Consider the following 14,708-nt stretch of genomic DNA (forward strand, 5'->3'; position numbering starts at 1 on the left):
CAGGATAGTTCCAAGGATAATTCCAAGGATAGTACCCAGGATAGTTCCAAGGATATTTCCACGGATGGTACCCAGGATAGTTCCCAGGATAATTACAAGGATAGTACCCAGGATAGTTCTAAGGATAGTACCCAGGATAGTTCCAAGGATATTTCCAAGGATAGTATCCAGGATAGTTCCCAGGATAGTACCCAGGATAGTTCCCAGGATAGTTCCCAAGATACTTCCCAGGATAGTTCCCCGGATAGTACCCAGGTTAGTTCCCAGGATAGTTACACTGATAGTTCCCAGGATAGTTCCAAGGTTAGTACCAAGGTTAGTACCCAGGATAGTTCCCAGGATAGTTCCCAGGATAATACCCAGGATAGTTCCCAGGATAGAACCCATGATAGTTCCCAGGATAGTTCCCAAGATAGAACCCAGGTTAGAACCCAGGGAAGAACCCAGAATAGTTCCCAGGATAGTACCCAGGATAGAACCCAGGGTAGAACCCAGGATAGTTCTCAGGATAGTTCCCAGGATAGTTCTTAGGATAGCTCCCATGATAGTTCCAAGGATAGAACCCATGATAGTTATCAGGATAGTTCCCAAGATAGAACCCATGATAGAACCCAGGGAAGAACCCAGAATAGTTCCCAGGATACTACCCAGGATTGAACACAGGGTAGAACCCAGGATAGTTCCCAGGATAGTACCCAGGATAGTTCTCAGGATAGTTTCCAGGATAGAACCCAGGGTAGAACTCAGGATAGTTCCCAGGATAGTTCCCAAGATAGTTCCGAGGATAATAACCAGGATAGTTCCCAGGATAGTACCCAGGATAGTTCCCAGGATAGTTCCCAGGATAGAACCCAGGGTAGAAACCAGGATAGCTCCCAGGATAGTACCCAGGATAGTTCCCAGGATAGAACCCAGGATAGAACCCAGGATAGTTCCAGGATAGTATCCAGGATAATACCGAAGATAGAACCCAGGATAGTACCCAGAATAGCAGCCAGGATAGTACCCAGGATAGTTCCCAGGATAGTTCCCAAGACAGTACCCAGGATAGTTCCCAGAACAGTACCCAGGATAGTACCCAAGAGTGTACCCAGGATAATACCCAGGATAGTACCCAGGCTAGTTCCCAGGATAGTTCCCAGGATAGTACCCAGGATAGTTCCCAGCATAGTACCCAGGACAGTACCCAGGATACTACCCAGGATTGCTCCGAGAATAGTTCCCAGGATAGTACTCAGGATAGTACCCTGGATAGTTCCCACGGTGCCTGTGTGATGCTCGGTCACCGTGCAGTGCCTGTGTGATGCTCGGTCACCGTGCAGTGCCTGTGTGATGCTCGATCACCGTGCAGTGCCTGTGTGATGCTCGGTCACCGTGCAGTGTCTGTGTGATGCCCGGTCACCGTGCAGTGCCTGTGTGATGCTCGGTCACCGTGCGGTGTCTGTGATGCTCGGTCACCGTGCAGTGTCTGTGTGATGCTCGGTCACCGTGCAGTGCCTGTGTGATGCTCGGCCACCGTGCAGTGTCTGTGTGATGCTCGGTCACCGTGTGGTGCCTGTGTGATGCTCGGTCACCGTGCGGTGCCTGTGTGATGCTCGGTCACCGTGCAGTGCCTGTGTGATGCTCGGTCACCGTGCAGTGTCTGTGTGATGCCCGGTCACCGTGCAGTGCCTGTGTGATGCTCGGTCACCGTGCGGTGTCTGTGATGCTCGGTCACCGTGCAGTGTCTGTGTGATGCTCGGTCACCGTGCAGTGCCTGTGTGATGCTCGGCCACCGTGCAGTGTCTGTGTGATGCTCGGTCACCGTGTGGTGCCTGTGTGATGCTCGGTCACCGTGCGGTGCCTGTGTGATGCTCGGTCACCGTGCAGTGCCTGTGTGATGCTCGGTCACCGTGCAGTGTCTGTGTGATGCTCGGTCACCGTGCAGTGCCTGTGTGATGCTCGGTCACCGTGCAGTGCCTGTGTGATGCTCGGTCACCGTGCAGTGCCTGTGTGAGTCTTGGTCACCGTGCAGTGCCTGTGTGATGCTCGGTCACCGTGCGGTGCCTATGTGATGCTCGGTCACCGTGCAGTGCCTGTGTGATGCTCGGTCACCGTGCAATGCTTGTGTGAGGCTCGGTCACAGTACAATGCCTGTGTGAGGCTCGGTGACCGTGCAGTACCTGTGTGATGATCGGTCACCGTGCAGTGCCTGTGTGATGCTCGGTCACCGTGCAGTGGCTGTGTGATGCTCGGTCACCGGGCGGTGTCTGTGTGATGCTCGGTCACCGTGCAGTGCCTGTGTGATGCTCGGTCACCGTGCAATGCTTGTGTGAGGCTCGGTCACAGTACAATGCCTGTGTGAGGCTCGGTGACCGTGCAGTACCTGTGTGATGATCGGTCACCGTGCAGTGCCTGTGTGATGCTCGGTCACCGTGCAGTGCCTGTGTGATGCTCGGTCACCGTGCGGTGTCTGTGTGATGCTCGGTCACCGTGCAGTGCCTGTGTGATGCTCGGTCACCGTGCAGTGGCTGTGTGATGCTCGGTCACCGTGCAGTGCCTGTATGATGCTCAGTCACCGTGCAGTGCCTGTGTGATGCTCGGTCACCGCACACTGCCAACACATATGACGTCAATAAGCAACATTAAAACCGCGTGTTCTACCCCCACCAGTACCGTGGTTTGAGTCGCGATATTACGATATCTAACAAATGAAATACAAAGAGGTGTATTATACGAAGTAAAATATAAACATAGAGATGAATAAATTCATTATTTTAACGGGAGAAACTCTGCCTCAGGAAGTAAAGAAATTATTTAGTTAAAAAAAGTCTCTTGCTGTATTACCCTTGTGGGTTTAGCGCATAGTTATGATTATAATAAATATTTATTAAAAAGACAAAAAAAATTGTTTTAAAAATTTACGAATAGTTCATGATTTAAGGAGTATTATTTTTTTTTTAATTTTCTCTCAAAGATTTTTCTGAGTCGAGTTTTCGAAAAGTACAGTGGACCTCCGGTTCGGTCCGCTTATCAAACAGTTCGGTTTTAGAATACTTTTTCGAGCGATATGTTGGTCCGGTTTTCGTACCTCAATCGGGAAATCGAACGAATCTCAAAATTCTTCAAAACTTGTCCAACCTTGGGACGAAGACCTACTTCGACTAATGGATGGTTCCACTATGACCCCGCCTCCTCCTGCTTCGCCTCACCTGACTACAGTATATAAACCACGTCTACGGCCTTATGCTGTACATTCTACAAGATTAATGGACTGAACACATCGACTCTAGGCTGAGGAACTGATTACCTCAAACTCCTTCTCTACTTACACCTTTCTACTTTGTACTGGACTGATGAAGCCACTGTGTAGCGAAACGTTTTCTCAGTAAAGATTCCCATATGTTGCATATGTGTTTCAATCTTCAACTTGTCGGCTTTTTAAACCATTTATCATACCACTCACTTGTTTGTGACCGTTAACATGGCTTCAGAAAAGATCACTCTGTTGTTGATCTGCTGTTAAACCTCTCCACTAAATGGCACTAGTCACTGGATGAATCCAAGATTAGCTGTGTACTGGACATTTCTGATACTTTCGATCGAGTATGGTACCAGGGAATCTTGGAAAAACTTCAAGTACTAGGAGTCGCCGGCTCTGCACAATGGCTCCTTAATGATTACCGTGAAGGTAGATCTCTAAGAGTAGTTCTCAACGGGACAGAGTCAGCAAGACACACTGTTGGTACAAATGTTCCACAAGGAAGTGTGCTTGGGTAATTGTTATGGAATGTTTACTTCAATGACCTTCTTCATCTCTTCCCAGACTCCAATGCATATGCAGACGATTGTACTCTGACATTTACTTATCCAAGAGGGAGAGGAAATGGCAACTGCTCTAAGTTACATAAATTACCATCTTACAGCTGTATCAGCCTGGGGAAAACGATGGCAGGTCACATTTGCCCCTGAGAAAACACAAATGATGGTCTCTAGGCACCATGATGGTAATGTTGGAGCAGTGGTAAGAATGAATGGGAGAGTGTTGGTTCTCGGGGAAGAAGTTGATATCATTGTGGTGACTATGAAAACTGACTATGAAGAACCACGTTGTAAATCTTGCAAACAAAGTGATCAGGAAGCTTACAGTACTTAGATGTATCTCGTATCTGCTTGGTAGCAGAGGCACAACTATGCTCACATTTTTTATTATGTTTCACTTTCTTGGATTGTCTGCCCCCAGTCTCATCTACGACTTAACAGAATATAGAACAGAGCAAGACGATTCATCTCTCGCTTGAACCCAGCCTGGACAGATCTATTATTTTAACAGAGCCTTTAACACAGGAGGAACGTGGGTGGCCTTATTATGTACAAGGTCAACACTGTCAAAGTACCACGCTTGGCTCCATTCCGAGAACAGCGAGAACTGAGCTGCTACACAACAAGACGGGCAACAAACCACAACTGCACTCTGACTGTACCCTTCTCCAGAACGTCGCTTCACCTGAGATCATTTATTCCAAGAATGTCTCGAGTCTGGAACATGTTCGTACAGCATAATGACAATGAATTTAGCACTTAGTGTTGTTGATGATGATAATAATAATAATAATAATAATAATAATAATAATAATAATAATAATAATAATAATAATAATAATAATAATAATAATGACATCAACGATATAGTCAGTTGACCAAATAAAATCGCTGACCTACAGATAGCTCCACCTTCATCCTGTTCCCTATCTGATATCTCGTAACAATAAAAAGGTTCTCGAGTAAGCTGATATAGGTAGCAGCTTTTAGCTTGTAAATAAAGTTAGGAACCCAAACCCTAACCTTGTGCAACCCTGTGTAAAAACAAGGAGTGGAGGGGGTGAGGAAAGAAGAGAAAATAGGAGAGAGGAAGAGAGAATGACAGGAAAGAGAGAGGAACGGAAATAAGAAGAGAAAGAGAGGAAGGAAGGAAGAAAAGAGAGGAGAGAGGGGAGACAAGAGAGTAAGTACTGGACTGGTGTTATAGCATCGATCTTGTGCACCTCGTCCCGGTAACCTACGTGTATGTCCAACCCTCTGCCTGAGTTGTTGCTACCACCACCACCACCCAGCCCACCACCACCACCACCACCACCCAGCCCACCACCACCACCACCACCACCATCACCACCCAGCCCACCATCACCACCACCACCACCATCACCACCCAGCCCACCACCACAACCACCACCACCACCCAGCCCACCACCACCACCACCACCACCCAGCCCACCACCACCACCACCACCACCATCACCACCCAGCCCACCATCACCACCACTATCACCACCCAACCCCCCCCACCACCACCACCACCCAGCCCAAAACCACCACCATCACTAACCAGCCCACCACCACCACCACCCAGCCCACCACCACCACTACCACCCTGCCCAACCACCACAACCACCACCACCACACAATGCCCCACAACCACCATCACCATGCCCCACCACCACCACCAACCTGCCCCCCCCCCCCACCACCACCAACCTGCCCCACCACCACTATCACCACCACCCTGCCCCACCACCACCGCCACCCTGCCCCACCACTACCACTACCTTGCCCTACCACAGCCACTCCCACCACCACCACGACCATAACCACCCTGCCCCACCACCACCACCACCATAACCACCCTGCCCCACCACCACCACCACCACCACCACCACCACCCCCATGCCCCACAAGCACCATCACCATGCCCCTCCACATCACCACCCTGCCCCACCACCACCACAACCCTGCCGCACCACCACCACCAACCTGCCCCACCACCACTGTCACCACCACCCAGCCCCACCATCACCGCCACCCTGCCCTACCACAGCCACTCCCATCACCACCATAACCACCCTGCCCCACCACCACCACCACCTCCATGCCCCACAAGCATCATCACCATACCCCTCCACCATCACCACCCTCCCCTACCACCATCACCACCCTGCCCCACCACCACCACCACCCTCTGCCCCACAACCACCATGCCCCTCCAACATCACCACCCTCCCCTACCACCAACACCACCCTGCTCCACCACCACCACCACCACCACCCTGCCCCACCACCACCACCACCCTGCCCCACCACCACCACCACCCTGCCCCACCACCACCACCACCACCCTGCCCCACCACCACCACCACCACCCAGCCCCACCACCACCACCACCACCCAGCCCCACCACCACCACCACCCTCCCCGACCACCACCACCACCCTGCCCCACCACCACCACCACCACCTTGCCTATTACGAACACAGGTATAGTATGGTCTGCGACTTGGTCGTAACGGGTTCCAAAGCGGAGAAAACAAACTCAGCAATAGTATATAACTTGTATTTCCCTCACCAGATATAATTTGCCAACCATATACAAGTATGTATACTTATGTACACTATGTACAGAGGTTGAATATTAAGTGTACCACACGGTGATAAAAGATGGCAAAAGCAGAAGCCAGAGAGAGTGCACCGTATCAACCAGCAGCTCAGGCAAGTCTGCCAATGCTTACCACAAGTGAACCACGTTGAGTCAGCTTTGTCAGGCTTGCCTGTGATTGGCCAATGAACCAAGGTACTGATTTAACGACAGGTACCCTATCGATCGTTGAACCCTTGGTACCCAGTTCGCTGGTTGGGAGGCAGTCTATATGGGAGTGTGAAATACGCCGAATAAATTGTTACATATTCTTTGTATGCCACACCCCAACCCCAAAAGGGCTCTAATATCCAGGACTAGGCCTCTACTTCCATGGGCAGCATGCTGCCATGGCATTGAACAATAATGGAACCACCTTTCCTTTCAACCATCCAACTCATTAGGGTTCAACTTTCTCTAGAGACTCAAAGTCAAACTCTACCCTACAGAGAGACAGCAGACAGTAGGGCTAACATTGGTTCAAGACACCTGTGGACGGCAACAGAATGTCTCCTCACTGAAAAAAACATCAACATCAATTCACAAACAATATATTTATAAAGAAGGAAGAGAAAGAGCTAAGCTACCCACATGGTCCCTAACACATCTTGAATTCAACATGGGGAAGAGTATCTGCCAGCACATTTTGCTTGCCGGCAATATGTTTGACTAATGCAATAGGGTTGCAGGCTGAGACGTGTGTTGTGGTTTTTCATGGTGCTGAGATAGACTAGAGGATTATTATAACCTAATATTTACACAGCTTCTGATATAAAGATAAGTGTACATTTTGACTTAGTGGTGACTTATGGGCATAAACTGCATTACTAGATGTAAAAACTTTCTCTAGATCAATCTATCTAATTTTGGGCTTCCCCGTACCTCCCTACCAGTCTCTGAGCACAGCAGTAGGTTGTGTTTAATTTTATATTTAACTGGGTAATCTGAGTGGGATTTATCCCTGGCTGCCTGAAAAGAGAAGTTTAAGAAAGGATCACTTCGTTGTTCTTCTCGAAAGGACAGTCCCTCTGGCATGGAAACAGATATTTGGCAATTCTGCAACCCTGAAATAGGAAGGCTTAATCAGGGACTTTTTATTAGATTTACGAGGCTCTGGCCAGTTTTCCTCGTAAAATAATTTGTCTAGCCCTAGATCCGAGTGGCCCAAAGATGGGTCAGCATTCTCGACAGACATCCCTTGGGATTTTGCCCGACTTTTGGCCAATATCGGAGAAGAATTATTAGTGACTGTAAGTTCTTGACATTTCGTGGACTTTAGAATGTTATTGCCTAAGTGACATGGCATTCTTCATAGGGAATCCCTCAGATTCACCTACAGTTACATATCCTGTTTAATATTTACTCTGCATGTAAATGCTTCTAACAGAACGGAGGAGTGCAATGACGTCTTTTCAGAAAGTGGGAGTACTCCCTCAATTATAAGGGAACAATTAGCCCCGGTATCCCTAAAAATGGATACTTCAATTTTTTTTTATCATTCCCGTGATGGGAGATGTGGCACACACTGTAATATGGTGATATACAATCATCTATTTGTTTTTGGTTCATTCAAGAGGAATCATATTTATTTTCCCTAAGGGTTGGGGCCTATTCGGGCATTTATATTTTACGTGGCCGGATTTGTGACAACGATAACATACTACATCATTATTTAATTTGGTTCCCTGTTGATTTTGTGGCTGGCACCACAAAACCTGGTGAACAATGACATTGTTCACCAGGATGACCGTGAGTTCGATGTCGTTGTTCACCATAAGAATTTGTTGGTGTCGTTCACTTTCAGCCTGCCCTTTCGTCCTTCAGTCAGGGGCTCGTCCATGACGATCTTTAGTCATACCAGGCTATTAGGAAGGAAGATTAAACCGCTCGGATGAGGAGAGTTAGGCCTCGAAAGTGTCAGCAATCCTGGCTACCTTAATGCAGCTGTCAATGAATGATCTTCAAGAAAGACCCTAACCTCTGGTCTAACAGATGCCAGCAGGTTATCCAACAAAAGTAGTTGTACGAGATTGGTAAAGTTGGCGACACCATTCCCCTTGTACCATTTTGTGAAATGTTTTGTTTGTTGTCTGACAAAGTCTACATGACACTGACCCGGCTGACGCTTGCACAATTTAAATACCCTCCTGTACTTGGCGGGAATACACTGATATGCCCCAAGAACCGTTGTTTTAACGACCTGATAATCAGCAAAGTCCTCATCCAAAACAGCTGTGAACTCCAGCGCTTTGCCATACAACACTGTATACACAGTTGCTGATCAATACTTCCCTGGCAACTTCAGTGCATGAGCCTGATTTTCAAATGTCTCGAAAAATTGTTCAGGTTTATGATCAACAAAATGAGGTACTAGAGGCACTGCTTTTTGCATGCTAAAGTAGTCACCAACAATCTGCTTAAATTGCCTCCTCTCCTTTATCAAACTCCTCTTTAGCAAATGCTCGCTGCTTTCTGGTTGTTTCTAGATTGAGCTTAGCGAACTCAAGCGCCAACGAATCTGACTCGCCCTGATAAAAACGCGGTGCACCACCTGCTTCATGAAATTGCTGGTCTGATTGCTCTGGTGTTGGCTCTCTCACACCACATTACGAAGGAACCTAAGATCGGCGATTAATAGCCCCTGTATCAGGAGATACTTCAGTTTGGTGAGCCATATTACTTGCTTCAACCTTTAATTTGGTATGAATAGAGTCACCAAGCTGAGCAGCAGTGAGAGTTCATTGGTATTCTATGCCAATGGAACCAGCAACTCGCCAGCAACGCTGTAAAGATAATTCGGGCAGATTCAGGAAAGTATACTCAGACACCAGCCACCTCATCCGTGTTGGTGGCATGAGCCACTATAAAACGCTGTTTGCAACCATGCAACAAGTAGCAATAGCCCAGTACGACTTGCAGAATACACACACTACAAGGAACACCACCACTACAAGGCCCATCTCCACCACAAGGCCCACCACCACCACAAGGTACACCACCACCACAAGGCGCACCACTACTCTGCCCACCAGACCTTCTTTCTCAGTGGATGGTAGAGGCAGTGTCACGACCTTGCCCACCCCTGCTCTGCCCACCCGACCTCTAATTAGCCCACCACGAGCTCAGCAGAATGCTGCAGAGGATGGGGATTGTGGGTCTTGAGGATTGCTCGAGGAAAGAGATTGTGAATGTGGGGGATTACTTCAGGATGAGGATTATGGGTGAGGGGCTTGTGGTGTGGAGATTGTGATGTGGAGATTGTGGGTGTGGGGAGTGAGAAATGCAGATGATGCAACACAGAGGGAGACAACGTTGCTTCACTTTCCACATGGAACACTTCTGCAGTGTGATCCACTTTCCACACGGATTACGTCTGCAGTGTGATCCACTCAAAACATGGACCACCTCTGCAGTGTGATCCACTAAACACATGGATCACTTCTGCAATGCGATCCGCCCAACACATGGACCACTTCTGCAGTGTGATCCACTCAACACATAGATCACTTCTGCAGTGTGATCCACTCAACACATGGACCATTTGAGCAGTGTGATCCACTCTCCACATGGACCACTTATGCAGTGTGATCCACCCGGCTCATGGATCACTTTTGCAGTGTGATCCACTCAACACATGGATCACTTTTGCAGTGTGATCCTCTGTCTCCTGAATGAATTCACCCACTCATCTCTTCGCTATCCATTACACAAGTTGCATGAAAGCTGAGCCACCCACGACCCACTCATCCTGCAGACTGGCAAGATCTGTCGCATCTGCTGCATCCTCTAATCCTAAACACACACACACACACTCACACACACACACACACACACACACACACACACACACACACACACACACACACACACACACACACACACACACACACACACACACACACACACACACACACACACACACACACACACACTGTGAGTGGTACTAGTATTTACATCATATTTTGATCCTAAGCACACAGGCGGGACCTACAAGGCCTTCAACATCCTCTGATCCTATACACAGGTGGGACCTACAAGACCTGTTATATCTACAATATCTACTTTATCTCTAATATGTTGTCTTTATTATCTTCCTTCTCTTCCTTGTGCTTCTCTTCATTCTCCTCTTTAATTTCTTGGACAGTAAGAAACAATGTCTTAAAAATATCAGTTAACAGTAAAATTAATTATAAATTACTACGAATTAATGACACTGACATTATATATATATATATAGTATGTTGGTAGACAGCAACCACCCAGGGAGGTACTACCGTCCTGCCAAGTGAGTGTAAAACAAAAGCCTGTAATTGTTTTACATGATGGTAGGATTGCTGGTGTCTTTTGTCTGTCTCATAAATATGCAAGATTACAGGCATGTCTTGCTACTTCTACTTACACTTAGGTCACACTACACAAACATGTACATGTTTATTGATGATAAATTAGACAAATGTGCAACTCTTGGGTATCTTTATTGAGGAAACGTTGTCTAATTTATCAACATGTCGGTTCTCTGAACCATTCATCTACAAACATGTTTATTTATACACACTCATCTGAGTTTTCTTTGATTTTATCTTAATAGTTCTTGGTCTTATTACTTTTCCTTTTATATCCATGGGGAAGTGGAATAAGAATCTTTCCTCCGTAAGCCATGCGTGTTGTAAAAGTCAACTAAAATGCCGGGAACAATGGGCTAGTAACCCCTTTTCCTGTAATAATTACTAAAAAGAATAAGAAGAAGAAAATTGTCAAAGTGGGAAGTCTGAATGTGCGTGGATATTGTGCAAATGATAAGAAAGAGATGATTGTGGATGTTATGAATGAGAAGAAGCTGGATGTCCTGGCTTTAAGTGAAACAAAGCTGAAGGGGGTGGGAGGGTTTCAGTGGAGAGGAATAAATGGGATTAGGTCAGGGGTTTCAAATAGAGTTAGAGCTAAAGAAGGAGTAGCAATAATGTTGAAGGATAAGATATGGCAGGAAAAGAGGGACTATAAATGTATTAATTCAAAGATTATGTGGAGTAAAATAAAAGTTGGATGTGAAAAGTGGGTTATAATAAGCGTATATGCACCTGGAGAAGAGAGAAGTGTAGAGGAGAGAGATTTTGGGAAATGTTGAGTGAATGTGTGGGGAGTTTTGAACCAAGTGTAAGAGTAATGGTGGTTGGGGATTTCAATGCTTAAGTGGGCAAAAATGTTGTGGAGGGAGTAGTAGGTAAATTTGGGGTGCCAGGGGTAAATGAAAATGGGTAACCTTTAATTAAGCTATGTGTAGAAAGGGGTTTGGTAATAAGTAATACATATTTTATGAAGAAGAGGAAAAATAAATATACAAGGTATGATATAGCACGTAATGAAAGTAGTTTGTTAGATTATGTATTGGTGGATAAAAGGTTGATGGGTAGGCTCCAGGATGTACACGTTTATAGAGGGTCAACTGATATATCGGATCATTATTTAGTTGTAGCTACAGTTAGAGTAAGAAGTAGATGGGAAAAGGGGAAAATGGCAACAACAAGCAAGAGGGAGGTGAAAGTGTATAAACTAAGGGAGGAGGAAGTTCGCGTGAGATATAAGCAACTATTGGCAGAAAGGTGGGCTAGTGCAAGTATGAGTAGTGGGGGAGTTGAAGAGGGTTGGAATAGTTTTAAAAATGCAGTATTAGAATGTGGGGCAGAAGTTTGTGGTTATAGGAGAGTGGGTGCAGGAGGAATGAGGAGTGATTGGTGGAATGATGAAGTAAAGGGTGTGATAAAAGACAAAAAGTTAGCTTATGAGAGGTTTTTACAAAAGCAGAAGTGTTATAAGAAGAGTAGAGTATATGGAGAGTAAAAGAAAGGTGAAGAGAGTGGTGAGAGATTGCAAAAGGAGAGCAGATGATAGAGTGGGAGAGGCACTGTCAAGAAATTTTAATGAAAATAAGAAAAAATTTTGGAGTTGGTTAAACAAGTTAAGAAAGCGTAGGGAACAAATGGATTTGTCAGTTAAAAACAGAGTAGGGGAATTAGTAGATGGGGAGAGAGAGGTTTTGGGTAGATGGCGAGAATATTTTGAGGAACTTTTAAATGTCAACGAAGAAAGGGAGGCGGTAATATCATGCACTGGACAGGGAGGTATACCATCTTTTAGGAGTGAAGAAGAACAGGATGTGAGTGTGGGGGAGGTGCGTGAGGCATTACGTAGAATGAAAAGGGTAAAGCAGCTGGAACTCACGGGATCATGACAGAAATGTTAAAAGCAGGGGGGACATAGTGTTGGAGTGGTTGGTATTTTTGTTTAATAAATGTATGAAAGAGTGGAAGGTACCTAGAGATTGGCGGAGAGCATGTATAGTCCCTTTATATAAAGGGAAGGGGGACAAAAGAGATTGTAAAAATTATAGAGGAATAAGTTTACTGAGTATACCAGGAAAAGTGTACGGTAGGGTTACAATTGAAAGAATTAGAGGTAAGACAGAATGTAGGATTGCAGATAAACAAGGAGGTTTCAGAGTGGGTAGGGGATGTGTAGATCAAGTGTTTACATTGAAGCATATATGTGAACAGTATTTAGATAAAGGTAGGGAAGTTTTTATTGCATTTATGGATTTAGAAAAGGCATGTGATAGAGTGGATAGGGGAGCAATGTGGCAGATGTTACAAGTATATGGAATAGGTGGTAAGTTACTAAATGCTGATAGTGAGGCTCAGGTTAGGGTGTGTAGAAGAGAGGGAGAATACTTCCCAGTAAAAATAGGTCTTAGACAGGGATGTGTAATGTCACCATGGTTGTTTAATATATTTATAGATGGGGTTGTAAAAGAAGTAAATGCTAGGGTGTTCGGGAAAGGGGTGGGATTAAATTATGGGGAATCAAATGCAAAATGAGAATTGACACAATTGCTTTTTGCTGATGATACTGGGCTCATGAGAGATTCTAAATAAAAATTGCAAAGGTTAGTGGATGAGTTTGGGAGTGTGTGTAAAGGTAGAAAGTTGAAAGTGAACATAGAAAAGAGTAAGGTGATGAGGGTATCAAATGATTTAGATAAAGAAAAATTGGATATCAAATTGGGGAGGAGGAGTATGGAAGAAGTGAATGTTTTCAGATACTTGGGAGTTGACGTGTCGGCGGATGGATTTATGAAGGATGAGGTTAATCATAGAATTGATGAAGGAAAAAAGGTGAGTGGTGCGTTGAGGTATATGTGGAGTCAAAAAACGTTATCCATGGAGGCAAAGAAGGGAATGTATGAAAGTATAGTAGCACCAACACTCTTACATGGGTGTGAAGCTTGGGTTGTGAATGCAGCAGCGAGGAGGCAGTTGGAGGCAGTGGAAATGTCCTCTCTAAGGGCAATATGTGGTGTAAATATTATGCAGAAAATTCGGAGTGTGGAAATTAGGAGAAGGTGTGGAGTTAATAAAAGTATTAGTCAGAGGGCTGAAGAGGAGTAGTTGAGGTGGTTTGGTCATTTAGAGAGAAGAGATCAAAGTAGAATGACATGGAGAGCGTATAAATCTGTAGGGGAAGGAAGGCGGGGTAGGGATCGTCCTCGAAAAGGTTGAAGGGAGGGGGTAAAGGAGGATTTGTGGGCAAGGGGTCTGGACTTCCAGCAGGCGTGGGTGAGCGTGTTAGATAGGAGTGAATGGAGACGAATGGTATTTGGGACCTGACGATCTGTTGGAGTGTGAGCAGGGTAATATTTAGTGAAGGGATTCAGGGAAACCGGTTATTTTTACATAGCCGGACTTGAGTCCTGGAAATGGGAAGTACAATGCTTGCACTCTAAAGGAGGGGTTCGGGATATTAGCAGTTTGGAGGGATATGTTGTGTATCTTTATACGTATATGCTTCTAAGCTGTTGTGTTCTGAGCACCTCTGCAAAAACAGTGATTATGTGTGAGTGAGGTGAAAGTGTTGAATGATGAAAGTATTTTCTTTTTGGGGATTTTCTCTTTTTTTGGGTCACCCTGCCTCGGTGGGAGGCGGCCGGTTTGCTGAAAAAAATATGTATATGTATGTATGTATGTATGTATATATGTATGTATGTGTGTATGTTTGTATGTATGTTTGTATGTATGTATGTATGTATGTATGTATGTATGTATGTATGTATGTATGTAGGTATGTATATATGTATGTATGTAATTTGTAGGGAGGCTCAAGTTATGAAATATACCTGGATTTTCGAAGTGATGAATAACCTCTGAGGTGGAGACGTGAAGGAGTCCACATCAGGGACAGTTGGTTTCTACTGACCTTGCTGGAGGCCG

Source organism: Cherax quadricarinatus, chromosome 39, assembly GCF_038502225.1.
Source record: "Cherax quadricarinatus isolate ZL_2023a chromosome 39, ASM3850222v1, whole genome shotgun sequence".
Classification (NCBI taxonomy): domain Eukaryota; kingdom Metazoa; phylum Arthropoda; class Malacostraca; order Decapoda; family Parastacidae; genus Cherax; species Cherax quadricarinatus.